General features: G+C 44.2%; 1 long non-coding RNA gene across 1 annotated transcript; it reads right to left on the bottom strand.

Annotated features, from left to right (window-relative positions):
• Window positions 1-1169: 1169 nt before the first annotated feature.
• LOC122464239 lies at window positions 1170-14557 on the bottom strand. Its single transcript, XR_006288181.1, has 3 exons — window positions 14280-14557; window positions 2919-2989; window positions 1170-1204 (listed from the first exon to the last, which is right to left on the bottom strand). It is a non-coding gene; the product is annotated as an uncharacterized LOC122464239 (long non-coding RNA).
• Between the last annotated feature and the right edge of the window lie 6843 nt (window positions 14558-21400).

Here is a 21400-nt window from a genome sequence, read left to right on the forward strand (position 1 = left end):
GAGATTCATGAGACTTGGGAGCCCTGCTCATCAGCCCTCCTTGAATTCCTAAAGCAAGCCCTGTGCACAGTGGTACGGACAGAATGGACAGGTGTTGGTTATATTGGGTAGTGCAGGGCTCAAATTTGGTTAGGGCGAATATTTTTTAAAGCAGGTTTATCTTTAAAATTTACTTTCCTCGCCACTATTAAATCCACTAGAAAGGTAGGTGAAATAGGAGATATCCTTCTGTAAATATATCAGTGTTGAACAGTCCATTACTTTTTATGAAACAAAGGCTTTTTTCTAAACACAAGTTTGCACTAATTCAGGTATGGTCTCCACTAGGAGATTAGGTCAGTATAACTACATTACTCAGTTGTAGGAAAAATCCACACCCCTGATGTGTACCTCAGCAGTTCTGACTCTTGTACTAGAAATGTATCCCCTCTGGAACTGTGGCCCCTGGCTCCTTGGGAACAGTAGGCGTGGTACCAAGGGTATGTCTAACACCGCAAAGAAAACCTGCAGCGCTGAGTCTCAGAGCTCGGGTCAATTGACTTGGAAAGATGACCATATGTTTAAATTTACATATTTTGTTGTAAAATATTGAAAACTACATAATTTACTCTAACTTTTACTTTTAAAAGTTAAAATTTTTCTTCCCACAAGATATTACAAAATACATGCAGGAAATAATCATATAATTTTTCTTAAAACGTATGTCTTATCTAGTCTGGACATGGGCTGTCTTTCTGCCATCAACAAGGGGAAACAGATGTAAAACCAATTTTATGATGCTGACTCCCTCTATAAACTCCAACTATAATCAGCTTTCCACTCTGTTCTCCTAATGTTACATAAGCTCTAACTTTTTGTCAGGATAAAGTTGTCTGCTATCATGTGGTTAAGTATCTCCAATGGATTTCTCTCAGTTTAACAAACCTTTCCATCTCCTTTTATTATTTGGATTGAAGTTGCCTATTGGGGAGTTTTGCTTCTTTTTGACTTGTTTAGTTTGAGTGGTTTGAGGGGGAAGGGGTTCCCTTCCTGTCCTTCTTTCCTTCCCCCACCCCCACCCCAAAAAGATAAGATTTTGTTATTTAAAACATCTAAAGAAAGCTGGAAGTCTACAACTAGAGAGGACCTACCTGATATAGCCCTGGTGTCACAAACCTTTTTATGGTCTGTCTCCAGTTGCTGCTTCAGACCACGTCAAGAATGACTATGAGAAGAAAAACACACCTGATAGAGGAAATTAACTGTAGATATAGCCTTAAATAGCTGTTGGTTTGTGACCAAGGGGTGTCACAGAGTACCCTGTTGTCACAGTACAGCCCTGAAGGTGTGCTGCCCTCAGCTCCCTCTTCTGGCTCTTGCAAAGTGCTTCATTTCAATGTTATCATTCTGACTTTTATATTATAATATAAATAAAAGTTTTGATAAAGTAGTGTTGAAATTTCCAAAACAAACATTTCAAAAATTTTGTTGTGCAGGAAATTTTGAAATTTTTACTTTTTTCATTCTGATTCAGGACTAAAAGAGATTTTAAAATGTTGGAATTTCCTGTGGAATGGAAATTTTGAGATTCACCAGCTCTAGTTTTAATCTCACAACCCTCCTCCCTGCCCCTCTCCCTCAGTAATTTACACCTAAGGTTTCCAAACAGTAGTGCATAGAGTACTTGCTGGATACGAAGGGAGAGCTGGCTGGTCACAGGTACTGGTTCGACTTGTTACCAGCTGGTAAATTACACTGAAAGAACACTACAATAAAAGCTTTCCCCATTTCTTTTCCATGAAAGCAATCAGTTTAATTGTCACAGGGATGCAAAAGGGAAGGGAGGTAATTCACATAAACCTGACTCAGGGGGAAGCTGATCGTTGAGGCATTTATTAACATGTAAAGGGTTGGGAAACATTTTAGGCTTGGTGTATACTTAAAAGTTAAGTCAACAAAGTTACACCCCTGACGGATGTAACTATGCCAACCTCACCCCCAGTGTAGACACAACTATGTCAATGGAAGAATGCTTCCATACATGTAGCTATCATCATTCAGGGAGGTGGTATTCCAACACAGACAGAAGCACCCCTCTCATTGGTGTAGGCTGCATCTACACTACAGGGTTATGCTGGCATAGCTACTCTGACATGGCTATGCAGGCACAGGCTCTGTAGTGTAGGCACAGCCTAAAGAAAAGATTTGGAAAACCTCTCTTAGGCCATGTCTATACTAAAAACTTTGGTCGACGCAAGTTACATTGGCGTACAGCCACCAAAGTTAATAAATCGCTCGTGCGCAGGTATACTTGAGTGCTTAACATTGGCACTTCTAATATTCACCAGGAATGCTTGTGACAATGAAGTGTGGTGCATTATGGATAGGTTTCCCCGTGTGCCACTGTCTGGTGCAATGCCATTTGGGAAATTTTTGCAACATGTTGTAGGGTAGGAATGAGTCACAGAGGGATCTAGGCATCATGTTCCCATCATGTAACGTTTTCCATCCTCTAATGCCAGCCACATCACCTAATTTTCACAACTTTTTTTAAAGCCCACAAATCCGCCTGGCCCTCTTTTGTTGTCCGCCATCTGTTGTCAGGTATATGGGCCTGAGCAGTTTCAGGGTACCAGCAGCACAGTACCGCTCTCCAGCCCCAGCCATGGTGCGCCAGGAGTGGGGGGAAGGGGGTGCATGGGGGAAGAGGAGGAGGAAGAAGAGGAGGAGGAGGGGGAAAGATTTTTGATTGTATGAAACAATACAATTTCATTCCCTATTTCTGTAGGTACAAGTATAGGAAAATGGCACTGAATATTGGCACTATTTTCCACAAGTGGTGGTGATTCTAGCTAATCTCACTCCCGAGGGTAACAAAGGCACAGAGAGCACCGCTGCCGCTAGTGTGCCAAAACTACCAAGACCCATATGCCACTAACCTGTTTACTGACATGATGTCTCTACATTCACACTGCGTTGACCTCAAAAGATTGACCATGGTTCCATGTTTCTGTTAGAAATGGCAGACAACAAAAAGTGATGAGCAGGTTGGTGGGATTTAAAACAGAAAGATATACAAAAATCAAATGCAGTGTTTCTTCTCTCTAGATATTAAATACAGTTTCAGCTGGAGCCGGAGTTGATTCACTTCCATTGAACTGATTTTATATTTACTATGGATCGGTTTCTTCTCCAGGCTCTTTATAATGATATTTGCTTTAATGACTTTGGATTAGGCGTTAAATACACTTTTGAGTTAATCATGGGTAGTGAACCTCTCCTGTACCTTCTAATGGTAATGAGTAAGTAGTGTCCTGCTTACACTACAAGGACACTAGAAGTGAGTCTTCATAGAGTCTCTTCCCTCTCTTCAAGTTGATCTGATAACTCATGTGTAAACTGCCTTGTCTTCCCTAGGATTTTACCCAGAGTTAGCTAACTCATGTTCTAGTGAAGACAAAGCCTTAGAGATGTCAGAGTAGGGCTAGCCCATGTGGAGAAAGGGAGTTGGAAGCTTTCCTAATTTCCCTTTCCTCCCACTCAGCTCAGTAATACATTCTGTCCCTTAGCTGCTTTGTTTCCTCCTCTATAAGGTATCTGGTTTATGCCCAGTTATGAGCAGGGATCATAGAATAGCAGAGTTGGAAGGGACCTCAGGAGATCATCTAGTCCAACCCCCTGCTCAAAGCAGGACCAATCCCCAATTTTTTTTGCCCCAGATCCCTAAATGGTCCCCTCAAGGATTGAACTCACAACCCTGGGTTTAGCAGACCAATGCTCAAACCACTGAGCTACCCCCCAAGGGAGAAGGAAATAGGTGGCGGACACTCTACAGGGACAGAACAGTGCAAAAACTGGCTTGTTGATGAGTGACCATAATGGTCTCAGGACAGTTGAAGGTGATCTATATGGTGATCAATTTTGCCTATAGCTGCTACTGTATTAGAGGTTGGCCTTGAGTGGATAGCTTCATATGCCTGTTAGCAAACAGACAGCTACACATTGCCTAAATCCACTGTTCTCTTTGCGTTTCTTCTAGTTCAGATAAAAATGTTAAAAATTATGGACACAGATGACCATTTTAATGCACAAATACAAATAAATATGCCTATTAAAGTTTAGACTGTTGGCAAACATTGATTGCCCATGCATAAAAAGGTAATTACACCAAGAGTTTAGGGATGCCTAATTTTAATAATATCCTATAGGCTTTAAAATATCCAATTTCTTATTTTAAATTAAACTTAGAATGTGGCTGGCAGTGGCAAAAACAAAGTGAATCAGTAAATCATTCAGCTGTAATTCAGAGTAAATATATTATGTACCAGTAACTGTCCATCATCTTCCCTCCTCTTTTTCTATTCTTCCAAACAAAATTCCATATATTAAAGTGTAATAGCTCCCTCTTCCAGCAATCAGAGACTTCCAGTCACAGGTAGTGTGTATGTACCCTGTAGCCAAGCCCCTGGGCACTCTGTGGCAAACTGAACATCACCATGAATTGATCTCAGTATATGAAGCAACCTCAACCCCAGCTGCAGAGGGAGCTGCACCATTACTTTTCTGAACTCTTGTTGGCATCAGCTATGATCTCTCCCCCTGACACCCCCCTCCCCACCCCCCCGCTTGGTGCTTTGCTATTTCGCAGCCACAGTGAGTCAGAAATAATCATGGGACAGATGAATAGTTGTGGAGAAAGCAGGGATGAACAGATGGATAGTTTACAGGGTGGGGTGGAGCAGAGATAGATTAGACAGAATTAGTACATATCTGATGGTATGTAACCCACACACCTTCTGAGTGTGGTGCTCCATCCCATCTAGTGGCACCAAGACCACTTAAAGAGAAAGAGATTAATGAGTCTGCTCTACAGCTTTAGTTAACAGCAAGCTGGCTTTTAGCTCATGCAGTAGACGCTCATGCACTAAACTCCAGAGATCTCGGGTTCAATCCCACCCACTGATGACCAGAGTCTGTCGGTGTTACAGATACATTATAGTTCATGCAGGTATAATTTTGTCTCTTAAAAGAATCTCAGAATGGTGGCTCTGAAGATTTTCCCCAGGCTATCTAGGTCTGCTAAGTTGGTCTTGCTGAGAAATAATGCGAAGGCCACAGTGCTATGATCACAGTCTTTCCCCAAAACATTTGTTTTACACTGACTGGAAGTTCTACCTAAGCTAGTCTGGGCTTCTGAATAGGAAACAGTTTCAGATACAAGATTCTGTATAGGAACATATCTGTTGCACAAAGCAGTCATCTGGTACGATCAGAGCTTCAAAATCTGCTTTCTACATGAGTTTTTGAGTTGGGGTCCTGAGAACTGTGGCATTTAAAAATTGGTTTGACCTTGGAAGCAAGGAGAGCAGGAACTATCCATGGGGAGTGAGCACAAAGCAAGGGTGATGGGACTTGATAAGACCAAGGCTGAGGTATGGAGTCTGATAGTCTGAGCCTTTAGTTAAAGCTGAATAGAACATTAAGGGCCTAACCACAACCACCACCAAAAACAGTGATTTTGTGACTAGTTAGTACAGTCATATTATCTGCTCAGAAGTCATGGGTTCAGTCTGGGCCAGCGCAGCAGCTGATCTGTAAGGTCCTTAGTTTTCAGTTTTTATTTTATTTAATTTTTCCCAGGAATTTATCAGTGTTTGTTATCACCACAACAAAAACTGGTGAAAATCAGTGCAAAAAATTATTAATAATTTTTCTGGGTAAATATCAGAGTTTATTTTGGTGGATGGAAAGATGGGTTGGGGGGGAAGTATTCAGTAGATGAATACTTTGAATTCCATTAATCAATGTGGTTTGCTGCAGAACTAAAACAGAACTCAAAACACAATGCCACCTCTGAGTTTAAGAAAACAATATATCTCTGATCCCCAAATAAAACTTTTCATTTGAATAAACAGTTTACTGTTGTAGACTTAGAACTTTTAGCCTATAAATATTTACATTTAATAATTGGGCCACACCATTTGCAGCGCATACACTCAACTTCATCCTTTTCTTCTGTTTTGGGGTTGTTTTTTTTTTAAATTTCTGAATATTTCCTTGTGTTCTGAAATGTATTCTGATACAGATTTTTTTTCTTCCCATTTTAGTGTGTCAAATCTTTAAACCGTTATCTGCTAGCAGCTTGAAATGTATACATGGTGGGTGTAAGATTCATCAGTACATTCAGATGCACACACACTTCATAGATTGCGTGTGTGCCTGTTTGTTTATTGTGTGTATCTTCTAGACTAATACATAGCCATACTTCAACAGGCAGCTTTGCATCTGTACACAAATTAATGTATTATCGTTATATATGATGCAATGTATTGAATTTTCCTAATAAAACAAGTTATTTTTTATATATTTGAATGATACAAAAGTAGGGTGAAAATCAGAAAAAACTGAATAATATATTTGATAAAACTTGGGATTTTTTTGTAAAAATCAGTTTAAACTGAAAATGAAAGGGCTTACTTATCTGCCACCATATTTTACATAGGTGCATTTGTGGGAGATGCGATTGCTTTGCAGTGCCCCTTCAGGGTCACGTCTGGTATTGCAACCACTCCCCACCTTAATCTGCATGGTTTGGCTGCCTGCTTGGGGCAGCGTAGCCTGTGCCATAAACTTGGCATCAGCCTCTAAACAATCAAGTGTCAAAATAGCAACTCAGGATTTGGCTGTCTGCATCTTTAAACAAAGACAGGGGAAAATATCCCTTAAAAATGCAAGTGTGTAGGCCAAAACCCCGGTCTTGGCCTGGGTTAGCCCTGAGGAGATCTTCCTCTGTCCCAGACTCACCCAGCTCTGCCCCTGAGCAAAATCAGGCAAGTCTTCTTAACTAGCCTGATGGTGCTTGATTGGTCAATATTTCCTCCTGGCCCTTCTAGACCTCTGGAGGACTGTCTTGTTGGTCACCTGATCTGAGTGGATTTTCCTTGGTGTCATGGTGGTGATGCCTCCAGCAGGGATCAGAGGATGCCTGATAGACCCTGTCACATCACTACTTTCACCTCATTGCCAATCCATGTTTGTGCCAGTGCTTTTTAGGAAAGTTTGGGCAGCTAGCATATATTGCTTCAGCAGACCAGAACCAGCTGCACATGGGACGATGCATTATGGTATTTCTTACTGCAGGGAGAACTGGGAGAAAGGAAAGCCAATTATATGACCACTTAGGTCTATATATGCACACAGTGTGCACACAGGTGTGTCAGAACACACTCCTAAATGTTAGTACTGGAAGTCTATCAAAAAGTGTCAGAATGACATTCCAGCACGACTCAAGCCCTAATTCTGAGCCACAAACCAGCCTTGCCTCTAATAGGGGTGAAATATGATTAACTGCCAGAGACACCCATCCAGTATTAACCATGCCATTGTGAAATGGGGTTTACAAACCCCATGCAGAACACAGAGGAGAGCATCTGTAACACTGACAGACCGCGGTCGTCGGCGGGTGGGATCAAACCTGGGACCTCTGGAGCCAAATGCATGAGCCTCTACTGCATGAGCTAAAAGCCCCAGGGCCCTTAGCTAAGGTTGTAGAGCAAACTCATTAACCTCTCTCTAAGTGGTCTTGGTAGCACTCGATGGGACAGAGCATCACACCTAGGAGGTGTGTGGGTTAAACATCCTCCACTTGCAGGCCACTAGGCTGACCACATCTCAGCACAGCTGTCAGAACTGCTAATCGTGGAGAGACACACCACAGCTGAGATCAATAAGAAAAACAAGCCCAGCTATAAAGGAAGGAGAACAGAGAGTGATGGGAGGCAGAAGAGCCTGGGATGACAGAGGGGCAACAGCCCTGCACTAGGCTGCCTCCAGGGACCTGATAAAGTCCAAAGTGCAATTCCTGGAGTTTAAGGGCTGATTGATTCATTTTATCTTAAGTTGATGGACTGGGCTAGCAGGTGTTAAATAGAGGAGAGCCAGTTCAGTGAAAATGTGCCACCAAAAGGGACTTCACACAGACCCTGGACTTCAGAAAAGCAGACTTTGACAACCTCAGGGAACTGATGGGCAGGATCCCCTGGGAGAATAACATGAGAAGGAAAAGAGTGCAGGAGAGCTGGCTGTATTTTAAAGAATCCTTATTGAGATTACAGGGACAAACCATCCCGATGTGTAGAAACAATAGTAAATATGGCAGGTGACCAGTTTGGCTTAACAGTGAATCCTTGCTGATCTTAAACACAAAAAAGAAGCTTACAAGATGTGGAAGACTGGACAAATAACCAGGGAGGAGTATAAAAATATTGCTCAGGCATGCAGGAGTGAAATCAGGAAGGCCAAATCACACTTGGAGTTGCAGCTAGCTAGAGGTGTTAAGAGTAACAAGGAGGGTTTCTTCAGGTATGTTAGCAACAAGAAGAAAATCTAGGAAAGTGTGGGCCCCTTACTGAATGAGGGAGGCAACCTAGTGACAGAGGATGTGGAAAAAGCTAATGTACTCAATGCTTTTTTTTTTTTTTTTTTTTTTGCCTCTGTCTTCACGAACAAGGTGAGCTCCCAGACCACTGCACTGGGCAACACAGCATATGGAGGAGGTGACCAGCCCTCTGTTGAGAAAGAAGTGGTTCGGGACTATTTAGAAAAGCTGGACAAGCACAAGTCCATGGGCCTGGATGCACTGCATCCGAGAGTGCTAAATGGGTTGGCAGATGTGATTGCAGAGCCATTGGCCATTATCTTTGAAAATTCATGGCAATCGGGGAGGTCCCGGACGACTGGAAAAAGGCTAATGTAGTGCCCATCTTTAAAAAGGGAAGGAGGAGGATCCTGAGAACTACAGGCCAGTCAGCCTCACCTCAGTCCCTGGAAAAATCATGGAGCAGGTCCTCAAAGAATCAATTCTGAAGCATTTAGAGGAGAGGAAAGGGATCAGGAACAGTCAGCATGGATTCACCAAGGGCAAGTCATGCCTGGCTAATTGAATTGCCTTCTATGATGAGATAACTGGCTCTGTGAATGAGGGGAAAGCAGTGAAAGTGTTATTCCTTGACTTTAGCAAAGGTTTTGACACTGTCTCCCACAGTATTCTTGTTAGCAAGTTAAAGAAGTATGAGCTGGATGAATGGACTATAAGGTGGATAGAAAGCTGGCTAGATTGTTGGGCTCAAAGGGTAGTGATCAATGGCTCCGTGTCTAGCTGGCAGCCGGTATCAAATGGAATGCCCCAAGGGTCAGTCCTGGGGCCGGTTTTGTTCAATATCTTCATTAATGCTCTGAAGGATGGCATGGATTGCACCCTCAGCAAGTTTGCAGATGACACTAAACTGGGAGGAGAGGTAGATACGCTAGAGGGTAGGGATAGGATACAGAGGGACCTAGACAAATTAGAGGATTGGGCCAAAAGAAATTTGATGAGGTTCAACGGGGACAAGTGCAGAGTCCTGCACTTAGGATGGAAGAATCCCATGCACCGCTACAGACTAGGGACCGAATGGCTCGGCAGCAGTTCTGCAGAAAAGGAACTAGGGGTTACAGTGGACGAGAAGCTGGATATGAGTCAACAGTGTGCCCTTGTTGCCAAGAAGGCTAACGGCATTTTGGGCTGTATAAGTAGGGGCATTGCCAGCAGATCGAGGGACGTGATTGTTCCCTTCTATTCGACATTGGTGAGGCCTCATCTGGAGTACTTGTGTCCAGTTTTGGGCCCCACACTACAAGAAGGATGTGAAAAAATTGGAAAGCGTCCAGCGGATAACAAAAATGATTAGGGGACTGGAACACATGACTTATGAGGAGAGGCTGAGGGAACTTGGATTGTTTAGTCTGCGGAAGAGAAGAATGAGGGGGGGATTTGATAGCTGCTTTCAACTACCTGAAAGGGGGGTTCCAAAGAGGATGGATCTAGACTGTTCTCAGTGGTAGCAGATAACAGAACGAGGAGTAATGGTCTCGAGTTTTAGTGGGGGAGGTTTAGGCTGAATAATAGGAAAAACTTTTTCACTAGGAGGGTGGTGAAGCGCTAGAATGTGTTATCTAGGGAGGTGGTGGAATCTCCTTCCTTTGAGGTTTTTAAGGTCAGGCTTGACAAAGCCCTGGCTGGGATGATTTAGTTGGGGATTGGCCCTGCTTTGAGCAGGGGGTTGGACTAGATGACCTCCTGAGGTCCCTTCCAACCCTGATATTCTATGAACCTTTGACAGATGCTAATCTATATTAAAAGCCAACCATGTTACAAATTGGCTTACACACAGTTAAATGTTGGCATGTGGATGTGCCCTTAGACTGCAAAAAAAAATCTAAGGAATGGTGTAACTCACAGAAGGGGGAAAAGGTGTATTTACACTTCATGTGAAATGCAGATAAAACTTTTAGGAGAAAAGTAGAAAAAGAATCACTGGCTTTTCACCCAGGAGGTTATCTGCTAATTCACCTGTACTTCCAGTGCATGCAATAACTGCTAGGAAAGCAATTTTAAAAGTTAAACTGTCTAAAGAAAAAGTAGCTGCATTTTCAAGGGGGGGAACACAGAGGGTTTTTTCAAAGATTCCAAAGGGGAGAAGGAGAATTAAATCTAGACTTACCCCTGGGGGAAGGGCCGACCCTAGACATTGTGGTACCCTACGCAGCACCCCCGTGGGGGGGGCTGGTCCCAGGCCTCTGCGAGGGGGGGAGGGGACGGACGACTGCACCCAAGGTCTGTGGGGGCAGGAGCAGGCTTGGGGGGGATGGGGCAAACTGCCCCCAGCACGAGCCAGCGACATGGAGCGGGTTGGGGCCAGGTCGCTCCACTTCCTGCCACCTGATGATTGCAGGGTGGGCCTGACCCCACACTCACGGGGCAGCGGGAAGTGGAGCCACTTCCCCCTAAGTCCCAGCCTTGGGACTTAGGGGGCAGTGGGGAACTGCCCTCCAGCACCAGCCAATGGAGTGGAGCGGGCTGGGTCTGGGTCACTCCACTTCCTGTTGCCCAGTGAGTGCAGGGCATGCCCAACCCCTGCTGCAGTCCCCCGGGACATAGCTCAGGGGAAGGGGTGGAGTGGGGGCGGGGCTGGGGCAGGAAGAGGTGGGACGCGGGCAGGGGCTATGGGGAAGGGGTGGAGTGGGCGCAGGGCAGGAAAGGGGGGGAAGCTTTCCTGATTGGCTTAGCTGGCCAGGGGATTGGGCTGGCCGCTGGAACAGAATGCAGCTGCGTAGGGCACCAGGAAATTTGGGGCAATTTGGTGCCCCAAATTTCCTGGTGCCCTACGCAGCTGCATAGTTTGCGTATGGGTAAGGACGGCCCTGGCGGGGGTGGCAGGGTAGGAGGAAGAGACTAAAGCTTTCCTTGGAAATCACACCAAACTTCTTAAAGAGTCTTGGATCTTTAAGGTACTTGAAGAATTGGTGTTTTCTTAATTTAACCCTTCTTGCAATAAAGCTAGACTCATGAGCCCAAACCGATGGCTAGAAACATTTCTCTAGATAGAGAATTCTACAAATTCTGTAAAATACTTTAGAAGTGGTAGGGCATCAAAATTTTAGCTGAGCAGTAAGGACTTGAGGGAAATTCCTACTTTTCAATCTCTGTGGTCAACATCCATGCCAGGGGATTGAAGCGTTTAGATTGCTGTGGAACAGGAAATTTGAGGTTTTAGGAAGCAGTACTGAATCTCTTATTAAAAGCATGATTAGTTCATTGGGACAAGAAAGGCCAACCAAAAGCTACAGAGAACTATCTGGCCTTGTATAAGAGTCTATTGAAGGACCTTTAGGATCAGAAGAAGAGGAAAGGAGAGGACCATCTGACCAGGTCTCCAGGCCTGACGAAGAGCTCTTGGCTATCGTGCTCAAGGCGTTCAACTTTGTCAACAGGATGATAAACAGCAATCTAATGTCCTCAATCTGCTCCCTGTTCTCCGATGACCTGTTTGCAACCCAGATCTGCCAGACCCTGAACAATGTGGGTACCTGACCTGACTCCAAGTTCCGACTACAGAATGGCCTCCTGTATCACAAGGACTGTATTTATGTTCTGGAGTAACAACCTCAGCTTCAGGTACTTGCATCTATACCAAGATTCAAGGATAGCAAAACTGCCTCATCTGTGGAAATGGGTAAGGATGCTATCACCCAAATTCTATCCTTATTTACAGACTGTCCTTTTCCCACAGAAACTCCTAAATATTAGATTTGGCAATCTGTGGCTACTCTAGCAATCACAAATGGCACTCCACAGGAAAGTGTCATCATCCCTATCTTAGTGTAATGATAGATAATCTCCCACAAAGGATGAGTGCAGGAATAGGCATTGCCTTGTTTTCAAATGACTGTGCCATATGGGATAAAAACAGAAACCAGGAAATATCAGAGAAGCAAATTAATGAAGCACTTAGGAAGCATGCAGAATGGGGAAGTGTGGGGCTTTATATTTTCAATTCTCAAAACTAAAGGAAAATTTAAAAAGATTGTAAACTGTCTCTGTATGGACAGCAATTACGTAGTTAAAAGCTACAGATTTCACGTTGGAGTCTGGTTTTGAAGTTTTTTTGTTGAAGAATTGCCACTTTTAGGTCTGTTATTGAGTGACCAGGGAGATTAAAGCGTTCTCCTACTGGTTTTTGAATGTTATGATTCCTGATGTCAAATTTCTGATGTCACGAGGTGGATGAGGTAATATCTTTTATTGGACCAACTTCTGCTGGTGAAAGAGACCAGCTCTTCTTCAGGTCTGGGAAAAGTACTGTGGGCTTGGCTACACTTGCAGATGTAGAGCGCTTTGGGTTAAACCAGCCTTCATACAGTGCAGTAGGGAAAGCGCTCCCGTCTGTCCACACTGACGGCTGCAAGCGCACTGGCGTGGCCACATTTGCAGGACTTGCAGCTGCATTGGGAGCTGTGCATTATGAGCAGCTATCCCAGCGTCCAAGTGGCTGCAACATGCTTTTCAAATGGGGAGGGGGTGGGGTGGAGTGTGTTGTGTGTATGGGGGGGGGAAAGGAGTGGGTTTTTGGGGTTCTGAGAGTGTGTCAGCATGCTGTCTTGTAAGTACAGACCCCCTCTCTCTCTCTCTCACTCACTCAAAGCAAACATTAGCTGTTTGTTTTTTTCTCAGAGCTGATAAGCAGCTGGCACTCCCAAACGGAGCTTTGAAAGGGCCACTTCCGCATTCCTGCCGGAGTTCACAACAAAGACAAGAAAGGCCACTTCAGTTAATGGGATTATGGGACGGTTCTGAAGGGCAATCAGAGCGCTGTAACGTAACTCCTCGTTCACACTGACGCTGTAGTATCTTACCCAATATGCAGCAAACCTTATCCCTCTCGGGGAGGTGGACTACCAGCAGCGCTCTAGCCAGGGAGTCAGAGCGCTCTACGTACCTTGCCAGTGTGGACCGGGAGTGAGTTAGAGCGCTCTGGGTGGCTTTATTGCGGTATAACGTGGATGTGTAGCCAAGGCCTGAGTGTCACAACTAAATACAAGGTGGAACAGATTGTTTAGCATAACTAGTTAACATGTACTCTAAGGGACCACCCCTGCGGTCATAGGACAAAAAAAAGGGATGTTATTGGGTCACAGATTATTGTAATAAACCATAAATCCAACGTCTTTATGGCCATGATTTTTAAGGTCTAGCAGTTATGAATTCAAGCTCCCGGGCTCATCTTTAACATGTTGTGCAGGTTTCCTTTGAGGACTGAGAGGTCGGATATGGAGTGATTGTTTTGTGAAAAGTGTTCGCCCATGGGTGATATGGTGTTTTTGCCTTTTAGGATATTGCTGGGTGAGTTCATTAGAGAGCTTAGTGATTGTTCGGTTTCACCCACATAGTTGTAATGCACTAGATGAGGTACACCACACATTGTGATAGGCATGTGTATGACCCTGTCACAGGGCTACTCTACTCACCGCTGGGTGGTGCCTCCTTCTGGCATAGGCATAGTTTGACTGCTATATTTGGAGGTTCCAAGCCAATGGAAGCTGCGGAGTTGGCGCTTGGGGCAGGGGCAGCGATTGGAGCCCCCGTGACCGTCCCTATGCCTAGGAGCCAGAATGATGTGCCGGCTGCTTTTGGAAGCTGCGTGGAGCCGGGCAGGCAGCCAATTTGACTTTTAATGGGGGCGGGGCAAAGGTGTTTGGTTTTCTGCAACTAGAAAGTTGACAACCCTAGGGGCAGCATGGGAAGAACAGAGCTCCTTCTCCTCCCTGCTGGCTGAGCAGAGTAATGCACTACCCCTATAGTCCCCCAAACTATGCCCATGCCTTTGGGCCACATTTGGGGACTAGCTCTGAGAAGCCAATGCCCCTGCCTGTGTGGCACTCTGTCACTCTCTTGGTGTCTTGCGCTCTCAAGGCTCAACTACCTTCACTTTGTGGCTTGGCCCTCCGGTCAGGTCACTGTAGTCTTCCTCCTTCCAGGATATCAAAATCTCTCCAGAGTCACTGTCCTAGGAAGTCTTCCTATTCACTGCCCCTTAATGGTGCCATTTCCCCAGGGGCTGGTAGGGGAACCCAGGCCCACTCTGTAGAGTGGGTTCCAGCCCAGGGACCCTACAACCAGCAGTCAAGTCTGCACATTCCTGAACCTCGCTGCTGTATTCCTGGGCTATTTCCTACTTCAGCTTCTCACCTTGGTAGTGACTGCAGTGTCACTCTCTACAGTCCCCTTCTCTGCTCAGCTACTAGGCTTTATACAGGCCCCTCTTATTCCTGTCCAGCTGGGCCTTGTCTCTAATTAGTCCTCCTTGCTCCCTGGGTCCCCCTCCAGGTGGAGCAACTAATTGCCTAGGCCCCACATGGCCATCTTAACCCTTCAGGCCTTGTGTGGAGTAGAAACCCCATCACAGACCATGGATCTTGAAAGGTGTGTTGTAGAGATATTGATCACTGTAGCAGTGATATATGGCTGCAGATTTTGCCTCTGTTGTTATGGCAGTCTGGTGCCATTTTGTGTTGGTGGGTCCTGGTCTGTGGGAAACTTGCATCTGATGATGATCTTGATGAGGTAGGGGGGTTGTCTGAAGGCCAGAAAAGGGTGTTTGGGAAATATTTCTTTCAGGATGTGGTCCCACTTGAGTATACATAAAGGCAAAATTTACTGATTAAGCCTAAATTGGATGGACTTGTGACTCAGTTTCCCAATTTACCCACAACATTCCTCATAGCAGTAAATCTTGACAGTAACCGACTGCTCAACTGTACCCTCACTGCAATATCTGCCACTACATCCAACAACCACAGAGGAGAACATTAGGGTGATATTTTTGGTAAAACAATCAGCAGCCAAATATTTAATATAGAAATTTGAAGTGTCATCATTAGGATTCAAAGCTGACATTCCATTGTGATGCAGGGGGCAGTCCACAGCTTCAAGAGAAATTGTTTCAAGTTGTCTTCAAACTCAAGCAGATGCCCCTATATCACTGTACATTCAGTTCAGATTTTGAAAATTATCTTAGTACCACAAAAACTAGAGACTTCTTCAATGAAATCTTAGATTCGGTAACAAAATTATGCAGCAGTGTATGTGGCTGTATAATTCTATTACACAGGGGGCCTTGACTGTAATGTAATCTTGATGTAACAAAAGAATGGATATCTATGACCTGAGTGACAATGCATACAATGTGATATAATAAATTTATGGATGCAGTTGAGCCTGACTGTATGTTTACACATGGGACTAAAGTGGGAGTGGGAATTGCTCATACTCCCTTGCATGGATCATGTGCCTCATCAGACTTTCCATAGGGTGATGCAGAGGACAGTAGCTGCTGCTCCTCTTCTCACTGATGGGAGAGGAGGCTTGGCTCCACCACACCCAGTGCACCTGCCACTGCAGCCAGCACAGCTGAGGTGGCATGGAGGAGAAATGCAGGGGAAACTGCCTTCTCCTATGGAACAAGGGGGAAACAGGAGCTACACTGTGACTTTCATAGGTGCTCCTGGGGCAGTGCAACTATGTGCTGTCCATTACTTGCACAATCCAACCTCTGTGAAGGAGAGATTTGTAGGAGCCCATCTCACTCAAGGCTCAAAAAGCTCACTCAGTAAAACGAGTCATTGAGGCCCCAGTGGAGCAAAGCATTCAGGTATCCAGTAGAAATAGTTACCTGCTTAGAGTTACACGCATGCTTAAATGCTTTTTGGGTTGGAGCCCCAGGGTGTTTCTTAGCAACGTAACACTCTTCTGGCCATTTGGTAAGCAACTCCACATGACAGGATTTAAGTGTCAGTGCCAGAAAGCATTACAGGGGCAGGCAGTGCAGTCAATTCCCACAATTTAAATTGTTACTTTGCAAATGTCACAACAGTTTGTGTTTTTCTTAAAGCCTTAGCTCACACAGTCCTGCAATTGCATAAGAATCTGTTCTCATTTTTAATAAAAGCTTCTAGCACTCAAAGTTAAGGAAAAGAGCTTGAAAAGAGCATCATTATTAAATATAATATATCACAAATGGAAGAAAGGGGAAGTTGATAGTAATGAATATAAATCAGAAGCTAGGAGCTGTAGAAAACTGATAAAGCAAGCAAAGTGACACAAGGAGAAATCTTTGTCTAGCAGAGTTAAGGACAATAAGGCGTTTACGTATATTAGAAAGAAAAATAATCCTGACAATGGTAGTGACCCATTAGTAGATGGAAATGGTAGAACTAGCAAAACAATTCAGAAAAGGCAGATGTGTTCAATAAATAAATATTTGTTCTATATTTGGGGGGAAAAACAGATCATATAGTCTCATCTCAGGATTATGCTAAATAGCAACTACTACAGTTAGACATTTTTAATTGAGCAGTTCCGTATAACTTGCATCCAAGAATTTTAAAAGAGCTGGCTGAAGAGTTTGCTGGACTGCTAATGTTGATTTTTTTACTAAGTCTTGGCACATTAGGGAAGTTCCAGAAGACTGGGAGAAAGCTAATGTTCTGCCAATATTTTAAAAGGGTAAACAGGATGATCCATGTAATTATAGGGCTGCAATTACATCAACTGGGAGTGGCTGATAAAGAATTAAAAGAGGGGAATATGATTGATAGCAATAAACATGTGTTTATGGAAAATAGATCCTGTCTAACCTGACATCTATTTTTGATTAAATTATAGGTTTGGTTGATAAAGGCAATAGTGTTGCCTAAGTCTTACTTAGACTTCTGTAGGGCATTTGACTTGATACTGTATGACACTTTGATTAAAAAACTAGAACAACATAAAATTAACATGGCATGCATTAAATGGATTAAAAGCTGGCTAACTGATGGGTATAAAATGTAATCGTAAACAGAGAATCATCATCGAGTGGGTGTGTTTCTAGCGGGGTCCTGCAGTGATATATTCTTGGCCCTATGCTATTAAATATTTTTACCAAAGACCTATGAGAAAACATAAAATTATCACTGATAAAGTTTGCAGATAACACAAAATTTGGGGCACTGGTAAATAATGAAGAGGACTGGTCACTACTACAGAGCAATCTGCATTGCTTGGTAAACTGTGCTCAAACAAATAATAGGTGGTTTAATATGGCTAAATATGAATATATACATCTAGGAATGAAGAATGTAGGCCATACTAACAGGGTGGGGGTGAGGGGCTCTATCTTGGGAGGCAATGACTTTGGGAGTCATGGTGGATAGTCAGCTGAACATAAGCTCCCAATGTGATGCTGTGGCCAAAAGGGCTAATGCAATCCTTGGATGCATAAACAGGGGAGTCTTAAATAGGAGTAGAGAGGTTATTTTATCTCTGTTTTTGGTGGTATTGCTTCTGGAATACTATGCCCACTTCTGGTGTCCACAATTCTAGAAGGATGTTGATAAACTGGAGAGAGTTCAGAGAAGAACTACAGTTTATGAGTACCTACATGAAGAACAAATATTTAATAATGAGCTCTTCAGTCTAGCAAAGAAAGGTTTAATACAATTCAGTGGCTGGAAGCTGAAGCTGGACAAATTCAGACTGGAAATAAAGTGTAAATATCTAACAGTGAAAGTAATTAACCACTGGAACTATGTGCCAAGGGTCGTGATAGATTCTCCATCACTGATAATTTTTAAATCAAGACTGGATGTTTTTCTAAAATATATACTTTAGGAATTACTTTGGGTCAGTTCTGTGGCCTTTGTTATACAGAGGTCAGACTACATGGTGACAATGGTCCCTTCTGGCCTTGGAATCTATGAAAAGATGAGCAAAGTAACCTAAAAGCTCAGAAGGCAAAAAGAAAGGAACTCACAATGCCTTATGTTTTAAAAATCTCATGGATTTTTAAACTAATCGTGATTTCAGTATTGCCAACCCCAAATGTTCAAAAATCATGAGTCAGGCTCACCAAAAATCATGAGATTGGCTTTAAAATGATGAGATGATGTAAAAATAATAGACTTGGGGTCTTTAGTTGCCTTCTGCTTGTTGAAACTTTAGGGAACACTGGTGTCACATTTTGACGCTGTCTCCACAGCCACGAGGGCTAGAAACTTATTTTTTCTTTAAGAATGAAGGTTGAAAGCATTACATTTCCACTTGACTCCAGGAGTTGAGGCTTTAAGGAAAATAATAATTAGCAAGAGAATCATGACAAAATCATGAGAGTTGGTAACACTCTGATTTTGGAGGTGTCTGATTCATTATTTCTGAATGATTGGGGATAGCAATACAGGGGGCCAAGTTTTTATTTAAACAGTTTATTAGCACATTTCAAGAAAATCTAAAGAAAGGCATTTGGGTGTGTCATAAATATAAAGGGAAGGGTAACGACCTTCCTGTATACAGTGCTATAAAATCCCTCCTGGCCAGAGGCACAAAATCCTTTTACCTGTAAAGGGTTAAGAAGCTCAGATAACCTGGCTGGCACCTGACCAAAAGGACCAATAAGGGGACAAGATACTTTCAAATCTGGGGGGAAGGTTTTGGTCTGTCTGTTCTGTGTGCTTGCCGGACACATCAAGGAAGCAAGCAATCCAACTCCATTAGAATTAGTAAGTACTAGCAAGGGAATGCATTAGCTTATTTTTGTTTTGGCTTGTGATTTTCTCTGTGCTGATAGGAAGGTGTACTCCTGGTTTTCTTTTTGTAACTTTAAAGTTTGGCCCAGAGGGAAATCCTCTGTGTTTTTTAATCTGATTGCCCTGTAAGATTATCTTCTATTCTAATTTTACAGAAGTGCTTCTTTTACCTTTTTTCTTTATAATAAAGTTCTGTTTCTTTTAGAATCTGATTGGGGTTTTTTTTTAGTGTCCTAAAAAAACCCAAGGTTGGTCTGTGATCATCTTGTTTATTCTCAAGCCTCCCCAGGAAAGGGGGTGTGGGGGCTTGGGGGAATATTAGGGGGGAGTAGGAACTCCAAGCGGTCCTTTCCTGGAGTTTGTCTAAATCACTTGGTGGTGGCAGCGTTACCTAATCCAAGGTACAAGGGAGAATTTGTGCCTTGGGGAGTTTTTAACCTAAACTGGTAGAAATAAGCTTAGGGGGTCTCTCATGTGGGTCCCCACGTCTGTACCCTAGAGTGCAGAGTGGGGAGGGAACCCTGACAGGGTGTGACAACAAATGAATAAAATAAACATACAGTCACCCATGCCTTGCAGAATCATCTGGCCAAGGAAGCTTTTCCCCAGTCACTGAGGAAGGCCCTTGTGATAAAAATTCAAACAGATATCTTATTTCCACTTGTGATCAAATCAAAGCAAGGGTAGAAAAGCAGCTAACCCCTCAATTTTTGGCTTTATCAGCTAAATCAACAATGTTTCTTTTTTACAAAATGGAAAGTGCATTTCTCCTATGCCACTTCCAGCTGAGGAATCCAGTTGGTCAAAGAAGCCACTCAGCATTGACAGGTTGTTTTCCTTTGGTTTTTCAATCCCTCTTCTCAATGTTAATCATATTGCCAAGATTTTAGTAGTTCTTAGGCTGTCTCTGGAAAGAAGTACTGTAATATGTGTGACCATTTCCCTCTCTCTCCTTGCTTCAGCCAGAGTTGAGCCGTCGAAACAAGATACCTCACGCGGGGGTATGTCTACACTACGAAATTAGGTCAAATTTATAGGTCAATTTTTTAGAAATCGATTTTATACAGTCGACTGTGTGTGTCCCCACTTAAGACCATTAAGTAGGCGGAGTGCGTCCACAGTACCGAGGCTAGCGTCGAGTTCCAGAGCGTTGCACTGTGGGCAGCTATCCCACAGTTCCCGCGGTCTCCGCCACCCGTTTGAATTCTGGGTTGAGATCCCAATGCCTGATGGGGCAAAAACATTGTCGCGGGTGTTTCTGGGTACATATCGTCAGGCCCCGCCCCCCCTCCGTGAAAGCATTGGCAGACAATCATTTCTCGCCTTTTTTCCTGGGTTACCTGTGCAGACACCATACCACGGCAAGCATGAAGCCCACTCAACTCACCGTCACCATACATCTCCTGGGTGCTGGCAGACACAGTACTGCATTGCTACACAGCAGCAGCAACCCCTTGCCTTGTGGCAGCAGACGGTGCAGTATGACTGGTAGCCTTCGTCATCTCCTGGGTGCTCTTGGCCGACCTTGGTGAGGTCTGTCAGAGGTGCCTGGAAATAAATGGGAGTGACTCCAGGTCATTCTCTTAAGTTTTGTCTCATGGAGATTGTCTGCCTAGAAACGATGATGGCTACAGTCGTACTGCACCGTCTGCTGGCGAGCACCCAGGAGATGACGATGGCTAGCAGTCGTACTGCACCATCTGCTGCCAGCCTACCCCTTGCTCCCCCCTCCCTCCCTCCGTGAAAGTAACGGCCCTTTTCCGTGCAGGCGCCATATTGCTGTCAGCATCGTCATCCACCCGCTGCCACTCTGCTCTCCTGCAGGCGCCATACCATGGCAAGCATGGAGCCTGCTCAGATCACCGCAGCAGTTATGATTGTAAACACCAAGCGCGTTATCCAGCAGTATATGCAGAACCAGAACCTGCAAACGCAGGTGAGGAGGCGACGGCAGCGCGGTGACGAGAGTGATGAGGACATGGACACAGACTTCTCTCAAAGTACGGGCCCTGGCAATTTGGACATCATGGTGGTAATGGGGCAGGTTTGTGCTGTGGAATGCTGATTCTGGACCTGGGAAACAAGCACAGACTGGTGGGACCGCATAGTGTTGCAGGTCTGGGACGATTCCCAGTGGCTGTGAAACTTTCGCATGCGTATGGGCACTTTCATGGAACTTTGTGACTTGCTTTCCCCTGCCCTGAAGCGCAAGAATACCAAGATAAGAGCAGCCTCACCATTCACAAGCGAGTGACGATAGCCCTGTGGAAGCTTGCAACGCCAGACAGCTACCGGTCAGTCGGGAATCAATTTGGAGTGGGCAAATCTACCGTGGGGGCTGCTGTGATCTAAGTAGCCAACACAATCACTGAGTTGCTGCTATCAAGGGTAGTGACTCTGGGAAATGTGCAGGTCATAGTGGATGGCTTTGCTGCAATGGGATTCCCTAACTGTGGTGGGGCCATAGACGGAACTCATATCC

Source organism: Chelonia mydas, chromosome 2 (genome assembly GCF_015237465.2).
Source record: "Chelonia mydas isolate rCheMyd1 chromosome 2, rCheMyd1.pri.v2, whole genome shotgun sequence".
NCBI lineage: Eukaryota > Metazoa > Chordata > Testudines > Cheloniidae > Chelonia > Chelonia mydas.